The following is a 25,983-nucleotide window of genomic DNA, read 5'->3' on the forward strand; positions in this document are numbered from 1 at the left end:
CACAGTCTATGTTTGGGTAGCTGGCATCACCCAGTATGATGGTGTTTGCAGAGTAATCTAAACTCTCCTGTGTCAGCATGAAGGCTGTGTGGGAGACCTGAGTTTGAGAGGGTGCTGTAACAGCTCCTCTGTGTCTCTTTCCATGTGGTCCAGGGAGGCGTCCCAACAGGTAGCTGACTGTGACCCTCCCCTTGCTCTGTCTGGTGCGGCACGTCTGTCAACAGCTCATGTCAAGCAAGTGCACACCCCTCATAAATGATGTGGAAGCCTTCAAAGGCCCAAGGCCTGTTGAAAATATGGACCAGACTGCAGATACCTGTATAGAGGCATTCTGTGGACACATTCAGGAATGCATGGATCATGAAGCCACATATGAAAGCATGACCCAATTCTCCAAAGACAGATGTCCTGGGCACCGGACACCAGCCATAAACACACTATACAATAGAAGGATGGCGCCACTACATGATACAACAACCTCCCAAAATGTGAAGGCACCACTGATGAGTATTGGAAGACAACTACAGGCACCCATATGATTGTCTAAGGCCATCTTTGAGAGAGGATTCCACAAGCCACTGAGGATAATCACAAGGCTGCCTGTAGTTATGTTAGTAACCTGGGTGGTACTACCCAGATATGCTCAGAGGTAATACAATATGTCACACAAAATATAAAACACACAGACATTGCCATCATCCTAGTGGACAGGTTCAATGCTGCCTTCTCTCCCACCACACCAAAAGGAACATATGTCTCGCATCACAGTGCTTCCCCCCCCTGACATCACAGATGCTCAGGTAAGAGATGCCCTTCCCAAAGCAGTAAACACTGCATCAATGGGACCAGACAGTGTCCCAGGCTGTGTCCTACATGAACCACAAGAAGAGCTACACCCAGACATAACACCACTGTTCAATCCCAGCCTTAATACATGATATGTGACCAGAGAGTGGCATACAGCAACAGTGGTCCCTCAACATGCAGGTGGTGCCATCACGGATCCTGGACACTACTGCCCCATATGTCTGACTAGCTTTGTCTGCAAAGCTATGGCAAGAATCATCAAGAACCTCACATATCTAGATATTGTGGACCTACAGACATGTCACCATACACAGTTTGGCTTTGTCAATGGCAAATCCTGCCTATCAAACCTGTTTGCTTTGTTTGAAACAGTCACCAAGGCCACTGTCAAGGGGTAGGAGGTCCACACAGCCTACCTGGACCTTGCATAAGCCTTGGATACAATACCCCACTTGTGCATTCTAGGAAGCTCACCAGTGTACATATTAACCCCTATGTCACTATGGGTATTGCACAGTGGCTCAAGGGCAGAACACACATGGTAGAATTGCTGGAGCCATGTCAGCCTCCAACCTGGTACAAGTGGTGTCCCACAAGGCAAAGCCCTAGGGGCTGTCATGTTCATTATATATTTGTCATAGGTACAGGCCAACATGGAAGTACTGTGGCTCAGCACGTCACAGGTGACTGCAGACCAAACACCATAATCAACTCAACAGCTAACACACGCATCCTCCAAAAGGGACTCTTGCAAACACACGACTTGTGCCACAGCCATGGCCTCAACATGAATGACAGAAAGAGTATAGTCATCGGCTTTGTCAAATAGTAAATGACCACAATGTACCACATATGTCTTAGTCCAGTAAGTGCAGACCTAGGAATTATGGACCTTGGGGTACGAGGTTGATAGCATCCTACCATTTGACAACAACATGGACAAAGTGGTTAGGTAAGCATGTGATATGGGCCACATCATCATGGGATCCACATGTAGGCCAGGGGAGGACATTGTGCCCCTTTACTCATCCCTCATCATGCCCATAATTGACTATGATGAACCTGTCGGCATGCACCTTACCAGACACCTGCAGCAACTGGGGCTACTACATATGTACCTCGACAAGGTGATCAAAGTGCTCAAACAGATGCCACATACTGACTGGTTAAAGTAGCAGCAGCTCTACTCAGTGACATACTGCCTCTTCATAGGCAATCTGTGCCTTACATAGAAGGCCAGGTCATACCCTCACGTAATGGCCATGCTGCATCTCAGAATATCCAGATCCCACCAGGATACACGCTGGAAATACATGAACTTCAGGAGTGATATACATAGGACATGGTGGAGGGCACATTCACAACTCAGAGGCACCCTTCATTCCTGATTATTATCCCAATAGAGGTTAGGCGGACTGACTCAGTGACTATCCTCAAGAGCGATATTAATGACTGGATGTGACATTGTAGGGTTACCCTGGGTATCACTTATGTGTCACTGTGAGAAAGAGGCACAGTATACTAACCTTGGAAAAGGGCATAGCAAGACAGATTCACAATGCATGTTGAAAGGCACGCACATTCTGGCTAGGTGGATACATGCCCTGGGCAGATATCCCTGTACGAACCTATGGACCTATGTCTCTTTTTCACCATTGGCCCATGTGCTGTCAATCACCAATGTAATCTCAATACTCTGGTAGCATGTGCAAAGGTCAGTTGTCAGTCACCTCTATGGTACAGTTGTGGAATATGTGTGTCATGTAGTAATGTCACAGCTGCCACATGTACACAGTCAACCCTATCCCCTACCCATTGATGTACATCACATGTATGAGATGGAAACACATGGCCAAACTGTAACAACAACATACAAGTCAGTCAGATGCATGGACACATATGACTCAGTCATTGTCCATGCCACCACAGCTGATGTGGGATGTCGCTCACTGGGATACGTGATAGGGAACATGGAAGGGATCACTGAGCAAGTGACACAGGCTGGTAGACCCTGACCTTGGTTAGCATCAGACCCTCACCAGGGATTCCGACAAATTACTGAATGCTAATGAATAAGTGTATCTACAACACCCTAGCTGAATGGTTCTTAGCATGCAGTCACTGCATTGCTATGGAATACTGTCTTACCACTACCACAACAGGTGAAAACATGCAGCTCCTGTACATTAACAACATGTAGACCTTATGCCCCAGACCAGGTGTGCATCCCTCACTACTAGGCTGATAGCATCTACATCTCACACTGTATATACACATCCCACATGCAGCATCTGCACAGAAGACCACGGTCATAATGTTACCCTGTGCAAATACCATGTATTCACATGTGGCAGGCATCACACATGGTAACTATTGAAAGTCACAGGTACATATGTGTATTTGGCACACACATACATCATGTGTTCATTGCCATAACCGTGTAATCAATGTCATGCATTATTGTGAGGGACAACCCACATACATGGGCATTCTGTGTGTGCACAACACACATGGCATGTCTGTAATCAAAAGCCATACATAATTGTGATATCGTTTAGAAATGGGTATGTGCATCCTGTAGTGTGTTTTCCCAGTTGCCAAAAGGGATATATCAATCATACACACTTACCCCCTACACACACACTTGTCATGTGCTGGATTCAAACCCCTACCTAACTATGTTAAGACACTAGAGACGGACGATTAGCACAGCCGCTATTCGCATTACTGGGGAAAGTCCTTTCCCTGATATACTTATAGGGTGCTGACATCATCAGAGTTTAGAAAGTGGAATGATCATCCTGTGGTGTGTTTTCCCAGTTGCCAAAAGGGATGTTACTTTCATACCCACACACACTTGTCATCTGCCGGATTCAAACCCCTACCTAACTATGTTAAGACACTAGAGACGGACGCATTAGCACAGCGCTATTCGCATTACTGGGAAAGTCCTTTCCCTGATATACTTATAGGGTGCTGACATCATCAGAGTTTAGAAAGTGGAATGATCATCCTGTGGTGTGTTTTCCCAGTTGCCAAAAGGGATGTTTCTTTCATACCCACACACTTACCCCCTTCACACACACTTGTCATCTGCCGGATTCAAACCCCTACCTAACTATGTTAAGACACTAGAGACGGACGATTAGCACAGCTATTCGCATTACTGGGGAAAGTCCTTTCCCCTGATATACTTATAGGGTGCTGACATCATCAGAGTTTAGAAAGTGGAATGATCATTCTGTGGTGTGTTTTCCCAGTTGCCAAAAGGGATGTTTCTTTCATACCCACACACTTACCCCCTTCACACACACTTGTCATCTGCCGGATTCAAACCCCTACCTAACTATGTTAAGACACTAGAGACGGACGCATTAGCACAGCTATCCGCATTCCTGGTGAAAGTCCTTGTCCCTGATATACTTATAGGGTGCTGACATCATCAGAGTTTAGAAAGTGGAATGATCATCCTGTGGTATGTTTTCCCAGTTGCCAAAAGGGATGTTTCTTTCATACCCACACACTTAGGCGCTTCACAGACACTTGTCATCTGCCGGATTCAAACCCCTACCTAACTATGTTAAGAGACTAGAGACGGACGCGATTAGCACAGCGCTATTCGCATTACTCGGGAAAGCCCTTTCGCCTGATATACTTATAGGGTGCTGACATCATCAGAGTTTAGAAAGTGGAATGATCATCCTGTGGTGTGTTTTCCCAGTTGCCAAAAGGGATGTTTTTTCATACCCACACACTTACCCCTTCACACACACTTGTCATCTGCGGATTCAAACCCCTACCTAACTATGTTAAGACACTAGAGACGGACGATTAGCACAGCGCTATTCGCATTACTGGGGAAAGTCCTTTCCCCTGATATACTTATAGGGTGCTGACATCATCAGAGTTTAGAAAGTGGAATGATCATCCTGTGGTGTGTTTTCCCAGTTGCCAAAAGGGATGTTTCTTTCATACCCACACACTTACCCCCTTCACACACACTTGTCATCTGCCGGATTCAAACCCCTACCTAACTATGTTAAGACACTAGAGACGGACGCATTAGCACAGCGCGCTATTCGCATTATTAGGGAAAGTCCTTTCCCCTGATATACTTATAGGGTGCTGACATCATCAGAGTTTAGAAAGTGGAATGATCATCCTGTGGTGTGTTTTCCCAGTTGCCAAAAGGGATGTTTCTTTCATACCCACACACTTACCCCCTTCACACACACTTGCCACCTGCTGGATTCAAACCCCTACCTAACTATGTTATGACACTAGAGACGGACGTATTAGCACGGCGCGCTATTCGCATTACTGGGGAAAGTCCTTTCCCCTGATATACTTATAGGGTGCTGACATCATCAGAGTTTAGAAAGTGGAATGATCATCCTGTGGTGTGTTTTCCCAGTTGCCAAAAGGGATGTTTCTTTCATTCACACTTACCCCCCTTCACACACACTTGCCACCTGCTGGATTCAAACCCCTACCTAACTATGTTATGACACTAGAGATGGACACATTAGCACGGCGCGCTATTCGCATTACTGGGGAAAGTCCTTTCCCCTGATATACTTATAGGGTGCTGACATCATCAGAGTTTAGAAAGTGGAATGATCATCCTGTGGTGTGTTTTCCCAGTTGCCAAAAGGGATGTTTCTTTCATACACACTTACCCCCCTTCACACACACTTGCCACCTGCTGGATTCAAACCCCTACCTAACTATGTTATGACACTAGAAATGGACGCATTAGCACGGCGCGCTATTCGCATTATTGGGAGAATCCTTTGCTCCAATATACTTATAGGGTGCTGACATCATCAGAGTCTAGAAAGTGGAATGATCATCCTGTGGTGTGTTTTCCCAGTTGCCAAAAGGGATGTTTCTTTCATACACACTTACACACACACTTACCCCCTTCACACACACTTGCCACCTGCTGGATTCAAACCCCTACCTAACTATGTTATGACACTAGAGACGGACGCATTAGCACGGCGCGCTATTCAGATTACTGAGAGAATCCTTTTCTCCAATATACTTATAGGGTGCTTACATGATCAGTGTCTAGACAGGGGGACGACCATCCTCTGGTGTGTTTTCACATTTGCTAGGGGTAACATTTGGACCAAGTGTGTGAGCATGCCCAGTTCAGCCTTCCTGTGGCATGTTGTGTGAAAGATGTCTCATTTATCTAAGTGTGTGAGCATGCCCAGTGTGGGCTTTACATATGTTGAACTCTGCAGCCCATCACATTTGTGGATGAGTGTGACCTTCAACAAATACCTCCATTTAATGGTTGTGTGTACTGTGCCATGTTGTGTAGTTACTGTCCGAATGCTTTTTGTGTGAACAAAACTGGGAGTATACTGTGCCTGCAGGTTTTGCATGGGATACTTTGCACACAATTGTCAACATCCGTTCATACTGACCTAACACTGTAGCACTGTCTAGTGTAGTGTTTCAGTACTTTCACTGTGGTGGTCAGTATCCTGGGCTTCAGTCCTATCACTGATTTACATTTCCATAGTGTGCACAACAGGCTGGTTAAGGTCCAGTTGTGCACATCTGCACAAAGGCAGTGCCTCTACAGACCCTGTTAATTGCTGCCCCATAAGCTTAACAAGTGTAGTCTGCAAATCTATGGAGAGGATCATAATTGAGCTCATAAACAAAGATATAGGGGACATGCAGACATTGTACCCATCCCATTTTGGCTTGGTCAGGGCAGATCATGCCTTTTGTACTGGGTTGACATCTTCAAATTGGTCACTTAGGCCATTGTTGGGGAAAGGCAGTCCATACAACCTACCTTGGCCTTGCTAACACTTTCAACACAATACCCCACTCAGGTATTGTGGAAAGACCTCACAACTGAAATGTAAACCCATATGTCACAAGATGGGTTGCAAACTGGCTTAGGGACGGGACCCACAGGGTTAGAGTTGCTGGCACTATGTTAGACTCCAGGCTGGTCACAGGTGGTGTCACACAGGGCTCAGTCCTTGGCCACCATTGTTTGTCATGTACTTCCCATGAGAACAGGCCAACATGGGAGGACTTTGGATGACAATGTTAGCAGATGAGTGCACACTGGGCACCATAGTGGACAGTGCATCACACACAGATATCCTTCAGAAGGGACTCACAGTAACTGATAGCTGGTGCCAGGGCCATGGCCTGAAGTCAGAGTGCACAACATGTGTAGACATACCCTTCAGGAAAAGCAAGGTGACCCCAAGCTACCATATTGGTGGCAATCCTCTAAGCACAGAGGAGGTTATCACGGACCTGGGGACCCAGGTTGACAGTCGCCATTCTTCTCAGACTCACATTGCTAAAGTGGCTAGGAAGACCTTCTACATTGCCCACCTGATAAGGATGGGATTCACATCCAGATCTAGTGGGTCATTGTTCCCCTGTACTCTTCAGTTATCAGACCGGTGATCAAGTCAAATGCCCTATTCTGGCTGTATCTCACCCAACATCTGCAGCAATTGGAGACACCCTGACTGTCCCGCACCTAAAGGATCAAGGAACCACAACAGCTGTCATATGCTGCCAGATTGAAGACACTCACACTCTATTCACTCACATACCGTCTGCTTAGAGGTGACATGTGCCTGACATGCAAGGCCATGTCCAAACAGAGATTAATGGACATGCTCCACCTCAGACTCAGAAGATCCACCTGAACCACTAGTGCAGGTGACTGACACCTTAGCAGGGATGTATGTTGGACATGTTGTAGGGATGGAGTTATCACTCGGAGACTCCCTATGCTGTGGAATACAATCCTGGTCCATTTGAGGCAGAGCACCTTGCTGGCTGTGTTCAAGAGGTATCTTGACCTAATGCTAGTCGGAGAATGTGTTTGTCCATCAACACATTGTAAGCGTAGTTTGACATGTCATATGTCTTGTTTAGTATACTGTGCCTCTGTCTACCTGTGACATAACATTGATACCCAGGGTAAACCTCCCATCTCCCATCCACTCATTAGGATTCCTGTTGAGGGACAACCAGTGTCTTTATGGACAACCTGTAGTGTTAGTTTACTCATGTGTGGGGTGGCTTCTGTGTTTTGGATAATGCAGTACAGCCTGTCCTATATATGTCAGTGCTGGGGTTCAGTTCCCTCATGTGCATAGCTACCTGCCATTCAGATTGTACAAGGTGCAGCATGTGCATTGATTCCAGCTTGGACATGGCTTTCTACGTCAGGCACAGCTTGCATCTGGGTGGACATCATGGCAGTGTGTGGAGCTGCACTCTGTTTAATCAGACTACACATTACATGTGTTCCAGCTCTGTCATACTCCTGGTGAGGTACTGTTGTGGACTTTACAGGTGCTGGATGTGTGTGCATGAGGTACACCCCACAGGGGCTGTTGTGGTAATTTCTACTGGTGATGAAAGATAACTGCAAAACCAGAATGACCTCCCCTTAGCTAGATGTCATAACCCTCATGATTAGGTTGGTATATGGATTGTTGCTGTTAACCCTACAGCCACATTTTTGTCCAATGCAGGATATCTATCACCTTGTGTCCCCCATTCTGGCATTACATGTTAGGAATGTCATGGGTCGACACCTATGTGGGAATTGGTGGTCACTTACTGGATTATCCACAGAGGCTGACTATACTGTTTTCACCATTTAACATGCTGACATGGCTATGGCACCAGCTGTCTGTTTCTATGTGGCCCTTTTATGGGATGCTTGTGTCAGCTGGTGTATCAGATATGTCAGGCTTGTTGTCCTCTACAAACATGTTCCAGCACAGTCCTTACTTGTTGGCCTGTACCTATGGGGCATATATACCAGATGGTGAAGGTCCCAGGACCAAGCTTTGTGGGATGCCTGTTATATGTGGTTTGTAGTCTGACATGGCTGCTGCATGTCTGACCATGTCAGTTCTGTCGTTGGTCTGGTTTGCAACCCTCCCATGACATTGGGGTGTATATATCAGCTGGTGAGCAAATCTATACGGAACACATAGGGTATTGTACAGAAGGCTTTGCAAGGTCCGGCTACACTGTGTGGACCACATTGCCCTCATCACTGACTTCAAGTACTGTTTCAACTGAGTCACACATGTTTAGGGGTGGGGTCTGCACTTTGTAAACCCACACTGGGTAGGGTCGGGTGTCAATAGATCCACAATATCATTATGTCTGTGGTACATGCTGGTCCTTTCCATAGCTGTGCAGACCAAACCTCTCATGATTCTGTGGTGGTTGTTTTTCCTATCCATTCAGGAGACACCTTTGTTGAGAACACCCACTGTTGTTGTACACTGCTCTTTGGGCATTACCCTGTGGTAAGGGTGACATAATGTCAGGGGAGGCAGTCTGCTGGGGAAGGTATTTGGCATTATGGGGGGGGGGGGGTTTGCACTGCCCATGTCAGGATGTATGTTGGCCATACCTGTGTGTGTCTGGTATGTTGTTTGTAATATCGGTGTGATCCGGAGCATATCCAGGAATCAACAACATGCTTACTACCATCATTTGCAACAGCCTTGGGGTTATCTGTAGTGTCCTGTACAATCTGTATCATAATGGGTTCATACTAGGCTACCCCCTAGGGCATCTGTAAGCCTGCATGTCCATTTTGTTTGATGGATTCTGGGGAATTGTTTACACCTGTGTCAGTGCTAGTATGATACCAGGGTATAGTGACAAACAGCTCAGAAGCTGACTTCACACTTCTTCGGACTGAGATGGTATCCATTAAGCCCACTGGGCCAGTGGAAACCACAACACACAATGGTGACTCCTGCACAGACACTTTCTGGACATCTCCGAGTAAGCATGGACCATGCAATCACAAATGAGAATGACACCTTCACCACCAAGGAAAGTGGCCTGTCTGGTGGACCCCAGCCATAAACAAACTGTATAACAGATGAAGGATACTAATGCAAGACAGAGCTACATCTCCAGAATGTAAGGCAGCTGTGATCAGCAGTAGTAGAAAGCTACATTCTCACATAAAGACACCCAAGTTCAACTTGGGGACATAAATCACCACAGACGATGAAGGTAACCACACTGCTTTCTTCAGTTATGTCTGACGCCTGGGTGGGAACCCTCATATATGCTCAGATTTGGTACACAACAACTTATATCCCAGGGACCTGACAGATATTACTGACACCCTGGCAGACCAGTTCAGTGCAATGTACCCCCTCCCTCACCCCCAAGACATGATAGTTTTCACAGCTGTATGTAACCTCACTGTCATCCTGGATGTCCATGTGAGAGCCGCAGTCAGCAAAGACGAGTACACAGCATCAATGGGACCTGATGGTATCCCCAGTTGCATGCTATGTGAACTACAGATGGAGATAAACCTGTATATGCAGATCCTATTTAACCTTAGCCTTGCTACAGGATCTGTACCTGAACACTGGCATACGGCAACAGTGGTCCCACTCCACAAAGGAGATGCCTCCACAGACCCTGGCAGCTACCACCACACAAGCTTAAACAGCCTTGTCTGCAAAGCTTTGTGAAGGGTCATTATGGAGCTTCCACACAGAGACATTGGTGTCCTACAGACCCTTGATCACACCCAATTCAGCTTTGTACAGTGCAGATCCTGCATTTTGCACCAAGTTGACTACTTTGAAACTGTCAGTAGAGCCGTTGATGAGGGCTACACAGTCCACACAACCTACCTGCGCTTGGCTAAGGCCTTTGACACAATACCCCACTCAGGCATCATAGACAAGCTCAACAGCTGAAATATAACACCATATGTCACAGCATAGGTTGCAAAATGGCTCAGAAACAGAACCCATAATGTCAACATTGCAGGTGCCTTGTCAGGTTCGAAGCCAGTCACAAGTGGTGTCCCACAAGGTTGTGTCCTGGGACCTCTCTTATTTGGTATTTACTTTTCAGATGTGAAAGCAAACATAGGAGGGTTGTGGCCGACAAAGTTTACAGATGACTGCAACCTGGGCACCATAGTGAATACATCAGCCAGCACACACATCCTACAGACTGCCGTCACACTGACAGATAGCTGGTGCTGGACTCATGGCCTAAAACTGACTGCGACTGATGTGTAGCCATCCCTTTGGGAGGAACACAGTACCCACAGATCTGTACATAGACAGCAACCCAATGAGTACAGGAAACAAATCAGACAGCTGGGGACACATGTAGATAGTGACATCTCATTTGACACCCATGTTGCCAAAGTTGTTTGACAGACTTTCTATCTTGGCCACCTTATCATCGAGGGTATTCCATCCAGACCATAGGAGGTCATTGTACCACTATACTTCTCCCTTATCAGGCCCATGCTTGAATACAACGCCCCATTTGATATGTACCTCAACCAGCACTTGCAGCAGCTGGAGAGACCCCACAAGTACCTTACCATGACGATCAGGGATCTACAACACATGTCATATACTTCCAGAATAACTAAAAACAAGCTTTTTCAGTGTCATACCACATACGTACAGGTGACCTATGCCTGACATACAAGACCATGTCCGATCAGGATTTGGTAGACATGCTCCACTGCAAGCAATCCACATCCACCAGAAACATGGGAGCTAAAGATTTGAACCTCAGCACATACATGTATAGGACATGCTGAAGGGACAGAGTCATAACTCAGAGGCATCTCAAACTCTAGCAGAGTATCCCAGTTCATGTTAGACAGAGTACCTCACTGACTCTCTTCAAGAGACATCTGGACAGCTGCATGTGGACAGGGGCACAGACTGGACAGAGGCATAGTCACATTATTCAATTATGTAAGGTGGTCATAATGTGTCACTACTAAGTCAGAGGCACAATATTTCGTATCTATGCAGTACACATATTACCACTATGAGGGGTGGCAATAGCAATATTCATCAAGGACACCCTCACCTCATGGTTGGTGGCAACACACGATGCATTGTACACCATCCGGGTGCAATTAACCATAGGCAAGACTGCTCTGAAGTTTGTAGCATGTTACAGGCCATCCTCTGAAACTCAGGTACCTCACAGAGCTTTCATGAAAACAGTGGCGGGATACATGTACCTGCAAACACCATCACACTGGGTGATCCCAACTATCCAAATATAGACTGGGATCAGTACTACAGCCACAACACTCTAGCCCACAGGTTCCTAGAGTTCATACACTCACATGCCATGGAAGAACTAGTCACCATCCCCACAAGAGGAGACAACATAGTAGATCTCATCATCACAAACATGGGCTCACAATGTTCAACACCAGAGGTATACCCATCATTGGTGAGATCAGATCATGACCTACTCTCAGTGGAAGTCCACATCCCACCTCCACCCCAGATAGAAAAGACCACAGTGCAGAACCTCTCAGAAGCCGACTACACACTTCTAATGACTGTTGTGGTCTCTTTCAAAGACCCAAGCCAGCAGACACCATTACCCAAGCCACTGTATCACTTACAACTGCCTTCTACCAGCACCTTCAAGACTGCATGGATGAGGCAATCCCAAACAAAACACAGACTCGTTGTACCAGAGGCAAGCGTCCAGTGTGGTGGACCTCAGCCATAAACAAGCACTACAACACAAGGAAGGAGGTACTACAAGATAGAGCGATATCCGTGGAAGGGTAGACACCCCTGCTCAATATAGGTGAAACACTGAGTTCCCCCATGAAATCATCCAAGGTGAATATTGGGAGTAAACCCACTAACGGCTCACGGGACAACAATGAGGCCTTTTATAGATACGTTACACACCTGGGAGGAAACTCCCAGATATGCTCAGAATAGGCTCAGAATGCTGTAAATATCACTGAACCTATAGACATTGCCAACATACTGGCTGACAGGTTCAGTGCAGATTGCTCCACCCACCCCTCCACCACAACTGGAGAGATATGTATGAAAGAGGATTGTAGCCCCCCAAACATCTCAAATGCTCAGGTGGGAACTGCTCTATCCAAGGGAAAGGACGCAGCATCCATGGGACCAGATGGTGTCCCTGGTTTTGTGCTCCATGAACTCACTCAAGTATTAAACCCGCAGTCAGGGCAGCTGTATGATCTTAGCCTCAACTCAGGATATGTTCCCAAGGAGTGGCATATGTCAATGGTGGACCCACTTCACATGGGGTGCCTCCACCGACCGAAAACTACCATCCCATCAGCTTGACAAGCAGGGTCTGCTAAGCTATGGAGAAGATCATAATGGAAGTCATAGATGAGGACATAGGGGACTTGCAGACATTAGATCCAACCCAGTTAGGCTTTGTTGAAGGCAGATCATGCCTTTTAAACTTGGTTGACTGTTTCATAACAGACACCAAGGCCATTGACAAGGGCAAGGCACTCCACACAGCCTACCTTGACCTGGCAAAGGCTTTCAACACAATACCCCACTTGGGTAACATTGAAAACATCACCAGCTTAAATGTGAACCCATACATCACAGGATGGGTTGCAAACCGGCTACGTGACAGAACAGACAGGTTCAGACTTGCTGGTGCCATGTCACACTCCACAACTGTCACAAGTGGTGTCCCACAGGGCTCAGTCCTGGGCCCACTATTGCTCAGCATCTACTTTTCAGAAGTACAAGCAAACACAGCAGGATTATGGCTGACAAAGTTTGAAGATGACTGCAGACTGGGAACCATAGTTGGACACCCATCTGACACAGACATCCTTCAGAAGGGTGTCATAGTCACGGATAACTGGTGCCAGAGCCATGGCCTTACATTACACACTAAACAATGCATAGCCATACCCTTTGGGAAGAACAAGGTTACCACTAGTTCCCATGTAGGTGGCAATCCTCTAAGCACACAGGAGGTTATCAGGGACCTGGGCACCCAGGTTGAGAGTAACCTTTTGTTTGACACTCATGTTGCCAGGGTAGTTAGGTAGAACTTCTACATTGCCCACCTCATCATGCAGGGATTCACATCTAGATCCAGGGAGGTCATTGTTCCCCTGTACTCTTCACTCATTGGACCATTGATTGAGTGCAATGCCCCATTCAGCATGTATATGACCCGACACCTATGGCAATTGGATGGGCCCACAGATTCCTCGACAGGAGGAGAAAGGGTCTCAAACATATTTCTTATGCTGCCCGACTGGAGGAATTCCAGCTTGATTCCGTGACTTACCGTCTGCTCAGAGGTGACCTGCGCCTGACATCCAAGGCCATGTCCAAACCTGAGTTAATGTACACGCTTCACCTCAAGACCTCTACATCCATCAGAACTACAGTGGCAGGAGATTTAAACCTCAACACAGATATTAATAGGATGTGCTGGAGGGACAGATTCTTCAACCAGAGAGTCCCTATGCTGTGGAACAACATCCTGGTACATGTGAGGCTGAGTACCTCACTGGCTTTGTTCAAGTGAGATCTTAATCAATGGATGGGAGATTGCAGGTATGCCCCAGGGATAACCTCAGTATCACTGCTTGTCAGAGGCACAGCAATATAATGGGCAAATTATCCGTCAGAGTGAAGGTGCGGCAGACTCCACGGAACTCTGGTCTAGGCTTATAAATGCCCTAGGGCAGATAGCCTAGTATGAACCTGTGAACCTGTGAACATAGGCCTGGGGCAGTTGCTGCTATTAGGACAGTGGTCTGCAGCAAGCTATATAGTAGTAGTCAGTTTTAGCCATTGGTGTTTGACCATGGCTAATGCATGTTGCTTCTTGTTGTGGTAACAACAGGGGTGTGTGGTTATCCATGCCATTTATTGGTAGTCACCCTCATTTTGTATCTTGTTCCATGTTTTTGCACATGTACATCACTGTATGAGGTGTGACCCTGGTAGTGTCAGGGTGCTGATGTGCGCTTTGACCCTGTTTTCTATTACAGCACTGATATGTGCATTCCATACTGTGTGCATTTACACTGCACACATCTTGCTGTTTATACCTTTGGCATTGGGTAGCATTACATCTAGGTTCCTATCCCTTGTGATAGCTATGAGGTGGGTTTGTGTTTTGTGGTTTATGATTGGTGAGGGTGGATGTTAGTCATGGTCCTCAGGTGTGCATATGATACATGGTATTACATTACTTAACACATGGCATTCATGCCTCGGGTGGTGCTGCAGGGCTGCCTCTGTCGGATGCACATACTACACTCCCTGTACATTTGGAAGCAGGTTGTGTCATGTTAGGCATCCCTGTTACTGTATGAGTGAGTCAGAGTGGGTATCAGTCCCAGTGTTCCTACTGACCAAGCATATGTGCTATCGTTGCCTCTTTGCCAAGGCCAGGGCATACTGGGCACGCCTCCTTCTGCCTACTGGGACAAGGTCAGGTTGTTCCTCCTCCAAGTCACCCCTGCCTGTGGTGGCCTTGGCAATGGTGGGGATGTTTGGCCCAGCCCTGTGCTGGTCCTGCTGCAGCTGTTTCCGCGAGGATCATATTATGTAGCATAGCACATATCATGATCATTTGGGTACATGTAGTTGGTGTGTACTGCAAAGCTCCACCAGACGTGTCCAGACACGGAACCGTGACTTGAGCAGCCCAAACACACGCTCTATGATATTACGTGTTTGTGCGTGTGCCTCATTATGGCGTTCCTGTTCGGGTGTGTGTGCATTTCTGATGGGTGTCATCAGCCACGGCTCAAGTGCATAACCAGCATCCACACTAGGTGTCCGTGTGGGAAGTCCCCATTGGCAAATGATTGGTACAGCTGCGTCAGATGCCAGATGTGGGAATCGTGGTAGCTACCAGGGCAGCCAGCACACACATTCATTATTATGCCCTGGGCATCACACACGACCTGGCAGTTGATGGAGGGGTATCCCTTGCGGTTAATGTAGACTCTACCCCGCTCACCGGCTGGTGCCTTGATGCGTATGCGTGCAGTCTATTGCACCCAGCACCTCAGGGTATCCCGCTATTTGCTGGAAGAGACGATATTGCTGGACACAACCTCACGGTCACTAGGGACATATATATGATCACTGACATGTGGTGACATGGCATCCAGGAACTGGTGCAGTACCCTGGAGGCTGATGCCTGTGATATCCCCATCATATCGCCAGTTGGTCTCTGAAAGGTACCTGTTGCTAGTATTCTTAGGCCAGCACATACCTTGGTTTCCACTGGGATGGGTTCCCCTCTGTTGGTTCTGTGTGTGAGGCGTGGCCTGCACAGCTCAACAATCTGCTGCAGGAGCTCTCTGTCCACTCTATAGCTCTACTATCTCCAGCTCATGTAACCCATGGTAGGTGACCCTAGGCCTGTATACTCTTCTCCTTCTCCTCACTCTGGGTTGTCTGTCAGCATCTGCATTATCACCACCCTCGGCAATTCGCCTATGTCTGATTATAACAGCTATGGCAGCCCCTAGCATTTCTGCTCTGAGTTCAGCTTTTTTCAGGTTTCAACTCTGATAGCTTAGTTTCTGGCAGTATCTCTTGTGAGAAACAGCCTGCACTGCTCTTTGTTGTGTTTTAAGTGCTGGGTTGGGCTTCTAGTCTGCCTGTGTAATTGCCTGCTTCTAATTGTTTCCACCAATTAACTTTAGTAGTATCTTCTGGCAGTTTCCCTGTATTTTGGTTGTTTCCTATTTCCTCTCTGTTTCCTGAGGGGGAGCAATGTGCACACCGGCTTAAACACGCTCACAGTAACTTAAACGCGTGTACACATCCCTACACATGCGCATGCACGTATTTCAAGAAACTTAGAGTGTAGGGATAGCGTATGCCCTCAATTTCTTGACATTCCTAGTGTTCTGTTGGGACACACCTCCCTCCCTGATGTCTGTCTGTCATCTCTTACCTTACATTGCCCTCCAATCTGGTACATTTCTTTCTATCCTTCCCCCCCATGATGTCACCTACCTCTTACTCTGTTCCTCCCTCTTCTCTAACTCTTACACGACTCAGAAAGTGCTCATTACTTATGTGGCAGTGTGATTCAGTATTGTAAGCCTCATTTACATAGGATTGCCTAGTAATGCTTAGTTACATATCTTACACGGAGCTTCCCCCCCTTGACAACCACTAAACGGAGGCCATATTGTTTTTGCTCTGCAAGTCCCTCCATTGACATTTCATGTAATACATAAATCCCACAATTGTGGGCTTATAAGCTTCGGTTTTCAGTTTTAGGTAGCGCACCCCGTTTGCGCGGGTGTGCGCTACAGTTAAACACATAAATCCCGTGAAAAAAAAAAAGTTATATAACTTTTTTTTGCAACACTTTCTCATGCCAATGGCCACATATTTGGCCATTGGCATGCTTAATATAACAAATGCACCCTTTATTTGGAGCTGACATAGCTCCGTTTTTAATTTTGCAGAAATGTACTCAGTTGTCAGCTGAGTACATTTCTGCAGCTAACACGTCCGTTACACGGACTGGTTTGGGCTTCGTGGATCGCTCACATACCTCATTTGCATATCTTGGAGCTGCAAATGAGGTATTGAGCATTTCCACGCCCACTCCGTGTAAGAGACGTGTTAGCTGTCTCTTACACGGAGATTTGGGCTGTTGCTGAATCAGGAGGCTTACACGGAGGCTTACACTACTCTTGAACTCCGTGTAAGCCTTCCTGAATCTGGCCCTCTATCTTACTAAACTATCCAAGCAATCTTCCAAAACATTATATTCACTTTTCTTGATCTATATCTATACATGGTTAACTTTCTCCCTTCTTTTCAAAAACTCTCTTGCTCATAACCAGGTCAATGATACTCACAATAAATCCTCCGTTTAACGCCACCAATAGACAAAGGTAAACTAACTTGTGCAATTGTTTTATGTTTATTTTGTTTACATTAAAAAGGGCCTCTGACACTTTAAATTCTATATTTCACATAAATCCACTGTACTTATTTTGCCATCATGACAGTCTATTACAAAACAACAAATTATCTAAACAACAAAACCTACATACAGTAAAAAACTTACAAGGCATCCTCTACAAAAGTTCAAGGAGTTCCTGAAGGCTAGGCCTTTAGACGATTGTTTCTCATAAGGTTTATTAATTTCCTATCTCCAATGTAAAACAATTAATTTATATTCAGATTTTCTCATGCTTTTTATTGTCCCTCACTCTCCATCATATATTTTCATGCAGAAGATGTTTTGTATTAAGGCTTGCACATGTATATCTCAATTGTCGCCAAGCTAATCCAGCAACATATACTTGGAAGCATGGGAATTTAAAATCAAAGGTGTTCCAGTGAGTCATAACATTATGAGAAGATATAAATGTGGTTGCTAATCCAAGCTCAAGATGCCACATCTAAATTTCACCCACAATTTAGAGCCACAATGAAAAAAGAGAGTGGGTTAAGGAGGTGTGGGATTATATCTGACAGATGTATATTGGCATTTATACCACCATAAGGAAACATAAGCATCCATTCTCATTGGTGGCTCTGCTTTGATCTAGATTTACTTACCTACTTACTTTCTTACTTAGTGTTTGCAAACTTTATAGAGAGAACAGTCCAAATTAATCTTTTTGAAGTTATTATTTGAGGCATAAGACAAAAGGAGCAAGAGACTTTTATTTTACTATTAGCCAACCAATATAACTGAAAAATAATGTAAAGAAAATATGCAATGATGTCAAAACCAAAAGTGATTACAAACTGCACAAACTTTACAAAACACTGTCAATAAACAAAAGCAATGAAAAAAGTTAATGTAGCCTATGTGTCTCATTTAGAAAATGTCTCAAATGGAAAGCACCATGGGGACATATGGGCAAAATAAAGTACTGCAAGGAAAGAGGAGGCAGCATTACACCAGAGGAATGCGAGATAATGCACAAAACTATACTTTAGTACAGAGAAGGTGCAACAGAAGCAGGAAAAATACTTTAGCATTATGTGAAATAGTAAGACTATGTCAGTACCCAAAAATTATCAAAGAAAACATACTTAATATGAATGCTGAAGTTGCCCAAGCTCTGCCAAATAAGTGGTGCAACTCAGAACAAAAGAAACCCTACTAAAATACTTTATTTTACAGAAAATGAAAAATACTTGATCGCTGAACAACTTCATTTGTATCATGGAAAACTCAAGACAAACTATTCACTATGATGACAACATAATGGCAAATTCAACAACTACTGATGGCACATTTAAGTTTTTAGAATTTTCAGGTCTGTCACCAGAATATCGTCTGTTTTGGGGCTTTTTATTTCTTTCATATAAAGGTCAACACAATTGGACGGGTTCCTACCTTCAAAGACAACAAAGAAGAAAGCATATTACATTTTACTGAAAAAAGTGACTGATGTCATTTATATGACTCAATGTAGACAAATACAACCACAATCCTTTTAGGTCTGAAATCACACCAACATTATATATTTGTTTTTGGTAGAGTTTGCTTATTTTTTCTGAAGACCACTATTTCTTTTCAGTTGTTTTGTAAAAGGTTTCATTCTTTCAGTTTACGAAGGCCATTTTTGATTGAATTATCCCCAGCTTAAAATGAGAATCTCTCCTACTACTGCAAGATATTTAAAAACAATGCCACTCGATAATCCTACTTTCATTTCACTTTGCACGACCCAATAGCTTTTACAAAAGCAGGTAAGAGAATCTCAGATATGGTTATGCCTCTCAGAGCATGTACAAAATGCATCAGCATCATCATCAGCCCCCTTTTTCCTATTTTTTTCTACGTGGGGTCGGGGTATCGTGTTAACTGTCACCAGCTGTCTTGGTTCAGTGCAACACTCCTGCCTTCTTCAACACTCATGCCTGCTTCAACACTCATGCCTGCTTCAACACTCATGCCTGACTATCGCAGATCTTCTGTCACACAATCCATCCACCTCTTTGCTGGATGTCTTCGCTTCCTCTTACCTTCTTCCTGTCTGTCCCACATCTTCCTCAACAGATTGTCTTCTGCTTTTCTGCACATGTCTAAACCACCATAATCTGTTCTCTTTGATCTTTTCTATAACTGGAGCTGCTTTGGCTTCTTTTCTTATGTCCTCATTTCTTCGCCCATATTACCACCCTTTTCAGGAACTTCATTTACATCACCTCTAGCTTCTTCAACTGTTCTGCCTTTACTGCCCAGGTTTCTGAACCACACAGTAGTATAGTCACACCACTGTCTTGTACACCTTACTTTTCAGCTTCTTTGGCATTCTTCTGTCATAGACTACACCTGACACTCTATGCCAGTTGGCTGCAGCCCCTCTGATTCTAGCTTTGACCTGTTCATTCAGACTTTCCTTCTTCTCAAGCACCCCTCCCAGATACTTGAAGCTGTTTACCTGTTCCACTATCTTTCCTTCTATCTCTGTTCTCAGCTTCTTTTCATTTACCCACTTTGCTGCCATTACCATCTTACCTGTGCTTAGTTTCATCCCATGTGCCTTCAGTTTTGCATTCCATTCTCCTATCCTTTGCTGAAGTTCTAGCTCAGAGTCTGCCTGTAATGCCACATTGTCTGCATACAGCAGCTTTGTTGAGCTGTCCCCTCTGACCTGTTTACTAACGTAGTACATCACCACTATGAACAACAGTGGGCTCAAAGCTGAATCCTGGTGTACACTCACTCCCACTGGGAACCCCTCTGTGAGGCCAAACACTGTTCATACTTGAGTCATTCGGTCCTTGTACATAGCCTGCATTAATTTTACCACTGTTTCTGGGACTTCAAACCACCAAAGTACTGCCAAGATCAGCGTTCTTGGGACCTTGTCATATGCTTTCTCCAAGTCTAGGAATGCCCAGTTCAACTCTCTCATCTCTAGCTTCTTCTCAAGTATCGGTCTCATTACAAACATCAGGTCAATTGTGCTGCATCCTGATCTGAATCCAAACTGCTCATCTCTCATCTTACATTCTACTACTCTGTGTATCCATTTATCAATCACTCTCTCCAGAACTTTCATACAATGTGATAGGAGATCGATGCCTCTGTACTGTCCACAGTTGAGAATGTCCCCTTTGTTCTTGTACACTGGCAAGAGTATGCCTAGTCTCCAGTCATCTGTGATGTACCTTTCTTTCCACACTGTTATTAGTACCCTCAGGAGCCATTTCTCCCCTATCTCACCCAGCATCTTTAGCATATCTGCTGTGACCTCATCTGAGCCTGCTGCTTTCCCTGACTTCATTTTCCTTAGTGCTGTTCTTACTTCTTCTAAGGTGGGCTCCTCTTATTCTTTCATTGTAGGCTGTTTCTGGAGCAGTACAGTGTCTGTGGGGTTTTCTTCATTCAGAAGCTAATGGAAATCCTTCCATCGGCCTTTGATGTCCTGTGAACTGGTGAGCAGATTTTTGCTGGCATCCCTTATGAAGGGTGTCTGACTATCTTCTTTATCTTTCTGTCTTTGCCTTGCAACCTGATATAGTTTCTTTGTGCCACTTATTGAGTCACTTTCCAGACATTGATACAGTACCTCCGATGCCCTATTCTTTACTATTATGTCTTTCTTAGCTTCTTTGTTAGCCAACCAGTAGTCCTTCCTAGCCTGGTCAGTCTTTTCTATCTCCCACTATTTCCTGCATTCCTACTTTCTTTTGATGACTTCCTGGACTTCTGTATTCCACCACCAGCTTTCCTTATGTACCTTATTTCCATACCTGGCTCGGCCAGATATCTTTTCTGTAGTCCTAACATATGCTGCTTTAGGTGTTGCCATTCTTGTTCATCTCCACCTATTTCTTTATCTTCTTGGGGTGCTAGAACCCTGAGTAATTCCTTGAACTGTTGTACTTTCTCTCTAGTCAACTTCCAAGTCTTTAGCCTGGTCTCTGTTGACCTTAGAGCCTTCTCTGACCACTGTTTGCAGCTGATTGTGGCAACTAGTGGTGTATGGTGTGGGCCAACTGTTTCACTGGGGAAGGCTTTGCAATCATGGATTCTACCCCAGTGCTTTTTCCTTACTATGAGGAAGTCTACCTTGTATATGATCTTGTGACTGTCTCTCTTTCTGAACCATGTGTTGGTTACTATCAAGTCATTTGCCAGACAGAAGTCTAGAATGACTTCTCCTTCTTTATTCCTGTTGCCCCACCCATGTGGGCCCAGGTAGTCCTCATATCCTGTTGTGTCTGTCCTGATATATGTATTCAAGTCACCCATTATCAACATCACTTCAAGTTGTCCTGCTTTATCTAGTAGGTCCTGCAACTGCTGTCTGAATGCACTTTTTTCCTCACTATCACAACCCTGCTGTTGGGAATAGGCTGAGATTATGAATACTGCCCCATCATTACACTGGAGTCTGATTGCCATGAGTCTGTCATTAATTCTGATGATATTCCTTACTGCCTTCTGAAGCTTTTCTCTCACAATTCCTACACCAGCTCTAGCCTGTCCCCTTCCTGAGTAGTAGAGTCTAGATCCCAGGCCAAGTGCTGCACTGCCCTTACAGCTCATCTCTTGGATACATAGGATGTCCAGCTTCCTCTGTATTATCATGTCATCCACGTCCAAGCTGTATCCTGTCAGTGAACCTACATTAAGAGTAGCAATTCTGATTTCATGTTTGGCAGGTTGGTTGGTTTTACATCCAGCTTTCACTCAGCAGAGCTATCCCAGGTAACCCAGGCTGGACAACTAGACACCAGTTGGCCAAAAGCTTACTGACCCAGGGCTGGTGGGCTTTATGGTGGGCACATGCTAGCCAGTAGGGGCACATATACCCCTCCCACCATTAGCAAGGATCCCTGACGTATTTCAGAGTAGGCTGGGTCCTCAACCCACTTATCACTGGTAACTGCCCATGCCCATTTTGGCGACATTAGTTAACATGACCAAATCAACTAGAGCCATATTTTATACTGTTGATTGGCTAGCCCTGCAACAGAGTGCAGTCTGTGATCTGTGTTCTCCTATCTTGAGGATACTGCACGCCATACTAGATGCCCAGAACGGTACAACTCTTCCTCCATAGGGCATCATGTAGAGTCTGTGCTGCTGCTGCCACAGCTTTATCCATTGGTGAGTTTGAGATGGAAACACTCAGCATTTTTTTCAGACATGGAGAAACCCCCCATGGAAGCACAGGGAGAACATGCAAACTCCAAACAAGCATTGGTTGGAGGTCAGGATCGAACCTCATTCCTGTCCAAAGAAAAGAAAAGGCATCTGTCTTCCTAGCCTTCTTGCATGGAGTCCTGGAACAGAACCTTGCCAGCTTGATTGTTCAGAGAGAAGGCAAATAGGTCTACTTGAGGAACTTCCCACAGATGGATCAAATATTGGAAGACCCTCCAATCTAGTTTCCATTTGTGAGGGTCTGTCTTGTCCTGATCAGCTTATCTGCCATAAAACTTTGCTCAACAAGAAAGTAGGAAGCCTGTAGTGTGAAACTGTGTTGTGAAGCTATATTCCAAGATAACATGGCTAGTCTGCAAAGGGGAGTATGACCTACTTCCCCTGATTAGTTAATGTATCACATGACTGTGCTATTGTCTGTAACACCTTGAAGAAGACCAAGGGACGAAAGATGATTTGTAAAGTTCAGTGCCTTGATCAGGCAAGCATCTCTTTTATATTTATGTGCTTGAATCTGTTCTTGATGTCGCATATAACTTGAATTTTTATCATTCACGAAATTTCTCCCTAAGCAAAGTTCAAGGCAAAAGCAAGTAATCTAAATATGGAATTTTTTGGATACCCTGCAGCCTAACACACCAGGAAAAAAAACAATCCAAAAAAAGACTTCTGAATGTTGTCTTGGAATCCCAGCAGTATTAGAGATTCCTGACACTTTGAAAAAGGCTCTATAAACAAAAGCAAGTCATCTAAATATGGAAAAATTTGGATACCCTGCAGCTTGCAATGACCTAAAACTTGAGCTAGACACTTTGGTAACACTCTTGGTGCAGTGGATAGTCCAAACAGTGAGGACAATGTGGTTTAGACACACAAAACCTTAAGAAACATTTAAAATCTAGATGAATAGGGGTGTGATAAGCATCTTTTAAATCTACTGTTATCAGGAAACTTTAATGATGAAGAAGAAGTAATAGGTTGTGAAGTGAGAGACCTGGGTTTATAATGATAACTACCTTGTCAGTGTGTCCTTTCTGTTACAGATAAGTTGCACACAGCACATGCATCATTGGGCTGGATAGTGTAATCAGTTACCTGTATGGTTGATGATGACATTGTCCCCATACAGTGGACCTTGGGACATTTATTGGGGGTACCATGGTGTAAAGACAATATACCCAGCACCCACTACCCACATTGGGTATTGTACTCACTGAAACCCATGATAATACTCTGACATACCCACCATCATACATTGACCAGGACTGCAATACAACCCCTTGTCTATCCCAAGAGTGCTACTACAGGGATATGCATCTATTGCACATGCCACAGGGATAGAAGGGTGATGCTTTGTCATGGCTCTCCTACGATCAGCAACATCACTATCCCTTATACTGTGTGGCAAGGTGTATTGTATTAGGAGAATGTGGCTTTATGCTGTATCCTACAAATATACACACTTGCACACATGCACACACTTGCCAGGACTCAGAGGGAAACCCATGCCTATCTACCCATTTGCACAACAGTGTTGTGCTGGTACTGCAAGCTCCAGGTACCCCATAGGGTGAAGAGTCTAACAAGGTACATGTAATGTCTATTACAGCAACAGCCATGTCTAACTATGGCAATGGGGGGTGCAGTGGGTGTGAAGGGCCTCAGGGTATTATCAACTATAGGTTTACAAACACACAGACATGGTTATTCTCAGTAATGCACAATGACACATTTGTCAGTACTGGGGTCCATAGGTGCAGGTGTTCATAGGTGTGTATCAGGATACTGTCTATGGAGAGATGGGAAGAGTAGGGAATTTGGGTACAGTGGTAACATGCCACCTACCATTTGCCAGCAGGCCGTCTATCAACTGATGCCACAGGAGTGATCCTCAGGGTGAGAGTTAAATGCAACATCCAATCATCTATTTGCCTCTTGAAGAGGGGCAGTGAGGTGCTCCAGCTGTCATGTATGCAACATGTATTACATAACATGGTCAGTGTCTGTCTTGGAGACCTGTACCCAAGCATGTTCTGTTGACTGTGGTAGTGTAGTTGAGGTATCCATGGCATGTGGTGCATACAGGGTGGGGATTCCTAGCTCTGGCATTCATAACACAGCTGGGCAGACATGTCAGTGTCACTCAAGCATAGATTGCCTGTAAGCTGAGCCATGCTTAGCAGGTTTCAGCATTGCTGCAATATAAATGCTAAGCAGATTTGCGCACTGATAAGCAAAGCTGAAACGCTGTAAGCATGTATACGTTTAACCATATGTTAGCAGTGTTTACTGTTGCGCAAACCCATGTAAACTCACTTAAAGCTGCTCAAAACTGCCTTAACCACTCTGTATTCAACAGCCCTTGTTCTGCCCAGCAACAAAATAAACAGCCCTTGAACCCAGGACCCTGTACACTATAGTCACAGCAGTTAACCACTAAACCATCACAGCTGTGAAGATGGTTGTTGTTTTTTCCAATATATCTGTTAGTACACATACTGAATAGCAGTGACCAACTGCTTTGACTTCTACAATTCTGTAGTACGTGTTAGTGATATTAGTGCTGAATCAAGTATGTTGTTATATCTAAATATACACATATCAGATAAATTTGATGTGATACATCTGGGAAGGTATATGCAGCAGTCATGTTTACACATAACAAGGATATGGATATATATATATATATATATATATACACACACACACACACACACACATATGTAGATATATGCATACAAGTACGTACACATATATATTTATATACATATTTATATTCCGTTATATATATGGTCATATAGAGATCTTTCTGTATGTATATATAGATATGTGTGTGTGTGTGTGTGTGTGTGTGTGTGTGTATATATATATATTATATATAGATAATATATATATATATATATATATATATATATATATATATATATATATATATATATATATATATATATATATATATATATATATATATATATATATATATATAAAATATATATATATATATATAAAAAATATATATATATATATAAATATATATATATGTATATATGTATGTATATAAATATGTATATGTGTGTATGTATGTATATATACATATATATATAGGTTCATAGGTTCATAGGTTCATACTAGGCTATCTGCCCTAGGGCATTTATAAGCCTAGCCAGAATGTGTTT

The sequence above is a fragment of the Protopterus annectens genome, chromosome 8.part0, assembly GCF_019279795.1.
Source record: "Protopterus annectens isolate FY-2018-M chromosome 8.part0, PAN1.0, whole genome shotgun sequence".
NCBI classification, from domain to species: Eukaryota; Metazoa; Chordata; order Ceratodontiformes; family Protopteridae; genus Protopterus; species Protopterus annectens.